Raw genomic sequence first — 9,419 nt, forward strand, 5'->3', positions numbered from 1 at the left:
TGAAAAAAACAAAAATGGCGGGGTGCTCAGGGACCAAAGGGTAAGAAATGAAGCCAAGGGCAGGATGTTCTTTGTGTCCTCAGCCAGTGATTCCCATCCCCTCATGTTGTGAGTTGAACTGTGTCCCCCAAAAAGACATGTTCAAGTCCTAACCCCCAGACCTATGTATGTAACCTTATTTGGAAAATAGGTCTTTGCTGATGTAATAAAGTTAGGATGAGGCAATACTTTGTTAGGGTGGGCCCCAATCCACTGACTAGTGTCTTCATAAGAAGAGGAAATTTGGGGCACAGAGAAACAGACACACACAAGGGAGAATGTCATGTGTCAAGCGGGATACAGTGATACATCTACAAGCTAAAGAATGCCAAGGATTGCTAACAACCATTAGAAACTAGAAAAGAGGCAAGGAAGAGATTCTTCCTCAGCACCTACAGAAGGAACCAGTCCTACCAATGCCTTGATTTCAGACTTCTAGCCTCTAGAACTGTGAGAGAAGAAATTTCTGTTGTTTTAAGCTACACAGTTTATGTAATTTATTATGGCAACCCTAGGAAACTAATACACTTAGCAACTCAGGATACTTCTAGTGTCAACATGACAGTAGACTAGAGTGTTACCTGGTGAACAGCATCCTGAGTTTCAATCTTCTGGTGAGAGAGAGGGAGGGAGGGACAGAGAGAAAGAGAAAGAGAGAGAAACACTGAGATATTCAGTGAGCTATTTATCTTTGTCATATGGCAGGAGACTCTGTTAGATGCTTTCCAGGACCTCCAGAAACAGTCACCCCTGGGCCTGGGCTCATAGGTCTGACCACAGTCAGGGTACCTCCCTACCTGGGGATTCATGAGAAGGGAGTGGGCTACTGGAGACTATGTGATTCAAGGGCTAGGACCTGCCAGCACCCACCAGGATAATGGTGGCTTTGACTTTGACCCCACATGAGGATGTTTTCATAGAACTAAAGGTCTGGACAAGAAGCTGCAGGTCACCCTCAGGAAAACCTTAGGCTTTTAACAAGAGGTGAAGGGAAGCCCTGGGGTCCAGGGAGTCCATGTAGCCCACAGCAGGACTCGATCACTTCAAGCAGAGTAAGTAGTGGGGAGTCGGCTGGGAGAGGACCAGGAAAGAGCCAGAGGTGTTCACAGCTTGGATGCCACATAATTTAAATCTTTATAAAGGATAGAATCAGGAATGGACAAAAAGTGAGAAAAATTCTATCTCAGCAGAGGTAGAAGAGGTTTCTGAGCACCTATTATGTATCACATTTTGTCCTCAGGAGGTTTGTACCATGTCCTCATATAACATTACTTTACAGATGAGGAAAAGAGAATCTGACGGGTTGGGATACTTGCAGAGGGCACACAGTTACTATGATGTAGCTTTAGGAAGCTGCAAATTCAGAGCTTACTCCAAACTCATTTCATCAAGCATATTCTCCATATGTTATTTCATACCCCAGGGTCACAAATAGATTCAGATGACTACTCTCATTTTTTTAATCCCAGTTTCTGGTCAGTGCTATGTTGTAGACAGGACCTTCCTTTCAGAGCTCTCTCTACAGGATCTTCTATTTCATGTCCCACTCAACTTAGCATCACTCAGAGATGCCAAAAGAGGAGTCACAGTAGACACTGATGAGGACAGGTGGCCAAACTCACAAGGAAAGACAGCATGACACACACAAAAGATGATCAGGCAGACCCCTACACACACACACACACCCAAGAAATACTCAAGGAGACACACATATACAACAAACATGCATACACATACATACATAGATGCATAGACACCCACAGACCCTGATCAAAACCCAAAGTTTGGCCCCTGTGTTCTCCAGCTCTGACCTTGCAGGATTACATGGTCATGGTGGGAAACAGGGCCTTTGCCAGCAAGAGACAGTTGTTTGGCAGCCCAGTGAGAACTGTGTGTCCATGTTGGTACTACCATTGCCACCTTGTGAACGTAGAGGAGAACACAGACATTATCAGCTTCTTGAAGAAGGTTAACACTCATACTTACTCGGGACTGAGAGTGGAGTGGCCCCACATCCAGAAAGTTCCTCAACATGGTTGGGACCCATGTGCACCACATCATTTGGTACCCAGCAGTGACTGATGGAAAGAGAAAAGTGTGTGGAGATTTGTCATGAAAGGACATAAACTGTGTGTAGTCCCATCTCACTCTCTTTGAGTTCCACTTGTATCAGGAGGGTCAAGATAGTTAATGTTTGTCCTGACAAGGGACTCTCTCAGGCCCTCCCTCAGGGCACCAAAATCTGAATGGTAATTTTCAGTTTGAGTCCACTTAGTCTGGACAATTTCATGTGATAAGTAATGAAGTGAGCTGAATTATGGCCCTCAAAGATATATCCATGCCCTAATCCTTGGAACCTGAGAATGTTACCTTATATGGCAAAAGAGTGAATAGTACCTCATATGTGATGTGATTAAATTAAAGCTCTTGAGAGGAGATCATCTTGCATTTTCTGGGTAGGTAATCACATGTATCCTTATAAGAGAAAAACAGAGGGAGTTTGAAGACAGACACCCAGAGAAGACACACAGAAGAGGAAGAAGCAACGTGTCCACAGAGCAGAGATTATAGTCTGCAGCCACGAACCAATGAATGTCTGCAGCCACGAGAAGTTAGAAGACACATGGAACACATTCTCCACTAGAGCCTCTGAAATGACTGCAGACCTACAGACACCTTCATTTCAGGCTTCTGGACTCGAGAAATGTGAGCAAATAAATTTCTTTTAAGCAATTTGGCTTGTATTATAATATTTCTATGCATGGGAGGATTTCCTCAGGCAGGACTGGGTGAAGAAACTACAGAATTCTGAAGAATGCATGAGGCCTGTCCCTGGGACATCTCTACACAGTGACCACCAGCAGCAGTGACCCCCCTCTAAAGGCTGCCTGTGAGCTCTAAGGCAACCTCCAGTCCCTCTTCCCTCAGGAGCCATGAGGTCACCTTGGAATAGAGAGATGAGGGCAGGAAGCCTTGAGCTTGTGAGCACAGGAATTCTCTCATTCCTGGAGGCCTTCAGCCAGCTGATTCTTTTCTGTGCCCTCTACCATTCTTGTCCACTCATATGTCTACCCTGAAATGTGGCCTTCTTGATAATGGTCCCTTAACCTCTGTACCTGCTTATGTCCACGCTTAGTTCCAGGTCTTCAACAACAGCATCTTTCTCAACTGTATTAGCATGGCTGGTTTGTTTCCCTCTTATGTTTGCAATATTTTGATTTTGATCCTGCTCCCCTGCCAAGAGTGGTTTCTCTCCCCACTTTTGTTAACCCAGCAGCTTAGCCAGCATCTCCATTCCTGTCTATGCTGTGGTCTTCATCAGAGGTCTCAGCTATGGAGTGGCCACGGGAAGAATAACAGAACACACCCATTATACTCATTAATGAAGAGGTAACTTGTAAGGTGGGGGCTGAAAATGGATACAAATGTGTGTGCACACATACACACACACACACACATACACTGACACACACACATCTCTTGCCCCATTTGGCAGAAAAATATTCCAATTGAAATTTCTTACATAACATTATTAAGCTTCCCTTTCTGATTCTGAACCAGCAACATTAGAAGGGATATTTTAGAGTGAAATCAACAAATATTCCAGTAGCAGCAGAGCCGGGCCACACTTCTCAGTACAGTCCACAGCTGGCACTCAGGTACTGACAATGTGGGCATTAGGGTATCCTGCCTGGGTGTTGAGCATCGTGATACTGTCAATATGCAAGCAGGGACTGTAACATCTTACATATGACTGAAACGGAGCATTGGATGTTTGAATTGTTAAAAGTAAACTGAGACAAATGACATTTTATGAGTTTATTTGAGCAAACATTGATTTGAATAGGGTAGCACCAAACCGAAAGTAGTTAAGAGTGCTCAGTTGACAGAAGATAAGGGAAAGGCTTTTTTAAAGAAGATGTAGAAGCAAAGCAAATAAATTATTTGATTGGCTATAGCCTAAGAAGTTGGTTATTTGGGAAAGCCTAGTTGGCTGCTTGTTACTGGTTATTCTTAAGTTTTGTTTTCTTGGATTCAAGTGCAATGAACTTTTCTTAGGTTTTGGTTTGCTTATGTAGGCTGCCAAAGCATTACAGCCATCCCAGTCCAATTCCCTCCTTGTTTAATTACTTTAACTATACTTACCAAAACTAAAAATGATTTTGTTTTAATCAAAATCCTACATGGAAAACAAATATATACCAGAGGTTAAGGAGTAATGTCATCAGAAAATGATGATTTCATTTTGGATTTGGAAAGCTAAAATTTATAGCTTTATAAAACATAAGACAGAGTACTCCAATAAACTTAATTTTGAAATCCAAAGTTATTAATGATAGTTACCATCTTATGTCAGCTTCTAGCATTCAATTTACTTTTAAAAAATTATCTGTCGAGATACATCAGAAATACATCTACATGTGGAACTGCTCCTATAGAACACCTACTGAACGCTGGCAGAAGACCTCAGACCTCCCAAAAGGCAAGAAACTCCCCACGTACCTGGGTAGGGCAAAAGAAAAAGCAGAGACAAAAGAATAGGGACGGGACCTGCACCAGTGGAAGGGAGCTGTGAAGGAGGAAAGGTTTCCACACACTAGGAAAGCCCTTCTGGGGCGGAGACTGCGGGTGGTGGAGTGGGGGAGCTTCGGGGCCGCGGAGGAGAGCGCAGCAACAGGGGTGCGAAGGGCAAACTGGAGAGATTCCCGCACAGAGGATCGGTGCCGAGCGGCACTCACCAGCCCGAGAGGCTTGTCTACTCACCCGCCAGGGCGGGCGGGGCTGGGAACTGAGGCTCGGGCTTCGGTCGGAGCGCAGGGAGAGGACTGGGGCTGGCGGCCGGAACACAGCCTGCAGGGGGTTAGTGCGCCACAGCTAGCCAGGAGGGAGTACGGGAAAAAGTCTGGAGCTCCCGAAGAGGCAAGAAACTTTTTCTTACCCCTTTGTTTCCTGCTGCGGGAGGAGAGGGGATTAAGAGCGCTGCTTAAAGGAGCTCCAGAGAAGGGCACGAGCCGCGGCTAAAAGCGCGGACCCCAGAGACGGGCAAGAGACGCTAAGGCTGCTGCTGCCGCCACCAAGAAGCCTGTGTGCGAGCACAGGTCACTATTCACACCCCCCTTACGGGGAGCCTGTGCAGCCCACCACGGCCAGAGTCCCGGGATCCAGGGACAACTCCCCCGGAAGAACGCACGGCGCGCCTCAGGCTGGTGCAACGTCATGCCGGCCTCTGCCGCCGCAGGCTCGCCCCACATCCGTACCCTTCCCTCCCCCCCGGCCTCAGTGAGCCAGAGCCCCTCAATCAGCTGCTCCTTTAACCCCTCCTGTCTGGGCGAAAAACAGATGCCCTCAGGCGACCTACACGCAGAGGCGGGGCCAAATCCAAAGCTGAACCCCAGGAGCTGTGAGAACAAAGAAGAGAAAGGGAAATCTCTCCCAGCAGCCTCAGAAGCAGCGGATTAAATATCCACAATCAACTTGACGTATCCTGCATCTCTGGAATACCTGAATAGACAACAAATCATCCCAAATTCAGGAGGTGGACTTTGGGAGCAAAATATATTATTTTTTCCCCTTTTCCTCTTTTTGTGAGTGTGTATGTGTATGCTTCTGTGTGAGATTTTGTCTGTATAGCTTTGCTTTCACCATTTGTCCTAGGGTTCTGTCCGTCCGTTGTTTTGTTTGTATTTTTGTTTTTACTTTTTAATTTTTTTCTTAATATTGTTTATTTTAATAACTTTATTTTATCTTACTTTATTTTATTTTATCCTCTTTCTTTCTTTCTATTTTTTCTCCCTTTTATTCAGAGCCGTGTGGATGAAAGGCTCTTGGTGCTGCAGCCAAGAGCCAGTGCTGTGCCTCTGAGGTGGGAGAGCCAACTTCAGGACACTGGTCAACAAGAGACATCCCAGCTCCACATAATATCAAACAGCGAAAATCTCCCAGAGATCTCCATCTCAACGCCAGCACCCAGCTTCACTCAACGACGAGCAAGCTACAGTGCTGGACACCCTATGCCAAACAACTAGCAAGACAGGAACACAACCCCACCCATTGGCAGAGAGGCTGCCTAAAATCATAATAAGGCCACAGACACCCCAAAACACACCACCAGATGTGGACCTGCCCACCAGAGAGACAAGATACAACCGCACCCACCAGAATACAGGCACTAGTCCCCTCCACCAGGAAGCCTACACAACCCACTGAACCAACTTTAGCCACTGGGGACAGACACAAAAAATAACGGGAACTACGAACCCGCAGCCTGCAAAAAGGAGACCCCAAACACACTAAGATAAGCAAAATGAGAAGACAGTAAAACACACCACAGATGAAGGAGCAAGATAAAAACCCACCAGACCTAACAAATGAAGAGGAAATAGGCAGTCTACCTGAAAAAGAATTCAGAATAATGATAGTAAAGATGATCCAAAATCTTGGAAATAGAATAGACAAAATGAAAGAAACATTTAACAAGGACCTAGAAGAACTAAAGATGAAACAAACAACAATGAACAACACAATAAATGAAATTAAAAAGACTCTAGATGGGATCAATAGCAGAATAACTGAGGCAGAAGAACGGATAAGTGACCTGGAAGATAAAATACTGGAAATAACTACTGCAGAGCAGAATAAAGAAAAAAGAATGAAAAGAACTGAGGATAGTCTCAGAGACCTCTGGAACAACATTAAACACACCAACATTCGAATTACAGGGGTTCCAGAAGAAGAAGAGAAAAAGAAAGGGACTAAGAAAATATTTGAAGAGATTATAGTTGAAAACTTCCCTAATATGGGAAAGGAAATAGTCAATCGAGTCCAGGAAGCACAGAGAGTCCCATACAGGATAAATCCAAAGAGCAATACTCCAAGACACATATTAATGAAACTGTCAAAAATTAAATACAAAGAAAGCATATTAAAAGCAGCAAGGGAAAAACAATAAATAACACACAAGGGAATCCCCATAAGGTTAACAGCTGATGTTTCAGCAGAAACTCTGCAAGCCAGAAAGGACTGGCAGGACATTTTTAAAGTGATGAAGGAGAAAAACCTGCAACCAAGATTACTCTACCCAGCAAGGATCTCATTCAGATTTGATGGAGAAATTAAAACCTTTAAAGAAAACCAAAAGCTGAGAGAGTTCAGCACCACCAACCCAGCTTTACAACGAATGCTAAAGGAACTTCTCTAGGCAAGAAACACAAGAGAAGGAAAAGACCTACAATAACGAACCCAAAACAATTTAGAAAATGGCAATAGGAACATACATATTGAAAATTACCTTAAATGCAAATGGACTAAATGCTCCCACCAAAAGACACATTAGCTGAATGGATACAAAAACAAGACCCATATATATGCTGTCTACAAGAGACCCACTTCAAGAGACCTAGAGACACATACAGACTGAAACTAAGGGGATGGAAAAAGATATTCCATGCAAATGGAAACCAAACTAAAGCTGGAGTAGCAATTCTCATATCAGACAAAATAGACTTTAAAATAAAGGCTATTAGAAGAGACAAAGAAGGACACTACATAATGATCAAGGGATCGATCCAAGAAGAAGATATAACAATTGTAAATATTTATGTACCCAACAGAGGAGCACCTTATTACATAAGGCAAATACTAACAGCCATAAAAGGGGAAATCGACAGTAACACATTCATAGTAGGGGACGTTAACACCCCACTTTCACCAATGGACAGATCATCCAAAATGAAAATAAATAAGGGAACACAAGTTTTAAATGGTACATTAAACAAGATGGACTTAACTGATATTTATAGGACACTCCATCCAAAAACAACAGAATACACATTTTTCTCAAGTGCTCATGGAATATTCTCCAGGATAGATCATATCTTAGGTCACAAGTCAAGCCTTGGTAAATTTAAGAAAATTGAAATTGTATCAAGTATCTTTTCCGACCACAACGCTATGAGACTAGATGTCAATTACAGGAAAAGTTCTGTAAAAAACACAAACACATGGAGGCTAAACAATACACTACTAAATAACCAAGTGATTACTGAAGAAATCAAAGAGGAAATCAAAAAATACCTAGAAACAAATGACAATGGAGACACGACGACCCAAAACCTATGGGATGCAGCAAAAGCAGTTCTAATAGGGAAGTTTATAGCAATACAAGCCCACCTTAAGAAACAGGAAACATCTCAAATAAACAACCTAACCTTACACCTAAAGCAATTAGAGAAAGAAGAACAAGAAAACCCCAAAGTTAGCAGAAGGAAAGAAATAAAGATAAGATCAGAAATAAACGAAAAAGAAATGAAGGAAACGATAGCAAATATCAATAAAACTAAAAGCTGGTTCTTTGAGAAGATAAACAAAATAGATAAACCATTAGCCAGACTCATCAAGAAAAAAAGGGAGAAGACTCAAATCAATAGAATTAGAAATGAAAAGGAGAAGTAACAACTGACACTGCAGAAATACAAAAGATCATGAGAGATTACTACAAACAACTCTATGCCAATAAAATGGACAACCTGGAAGAAATGGTCAAATTCTTAGAAATGCACAACCTGCTGAGACTGAATCAGGAAGAAATAGAAAATATGAACAGACCAATCACAAGCACTGAAATTGAAACTGTGATTAAAAATCTTCAACAAAGTCCAGGACCAGATGGCTTCATAGGCGAATTCTATCAACCATTTAGAGAAGCACTAACAACTATCCTTCTCAAACTCTTCCAAAATATAGCAGAGGGAGGAACACTCCCAAATTCATTCTACGAGGCCACCATCACCTTGATACCAAAACCAGACAAGGATGTCACAAAGAAAGAAAACTACATGCCAATATCACTGATGAACACAGATGCAAAAATCCTCAACAAAATACTAGCAAACAGAATCCAACAGCACATTAAAAGGATCATACACCATGATTAAGTGGGGTTTATTCCAGGAATGCAAGGATTCTTCAATATACACAAATCAATCAATGTGATAAACCATATTAACAAATTGAAGGAGAAAAACCATGTGATCATCTCAACAGATGCAGAGAAAGCTTTTGACAAAATTCAACACCCATTTATGATAAAAACCCTGCTGAAAGTAGGCACAGAGGGAACTTTCCTCAACATAATAAAGGCCATATATGACAAACCCACAGCCAACATCATCCTCAATGGTGAAAAACTGAAAGCATTTCCACTAAGATCAGGAACAAGACAAGGTTGCCCACTCTCACCACTCTTATTCAACATAGTTTTGGAAGTTTTAGCCACAGCAATCAGAGAAGAAAAGGAAATAAAAGGAATCCAAATCAGAAAAGAAGAAGTAAAGCTGTCACTGTTTGCAGATGACATGATACTATACATAGAGAATCCTAAA

This window comes from Monodon monoceros, unplaced genomic scaffold (assembly GCF_005190385.1).
Source record: "Monodon monoceros isolate NGI ecotype Baffin Bay Population unplaced genomic scaffold, NGI_Narwhal_1 Super_Scaffold_4, whole genome shotgun sequence".
NCBI classification, from domain to species: Eukaryota; Metazoa; Chordata; class Mammalia; order Artiodactyla; family Monodontidae; genus Monodon; species Monodon monoceros.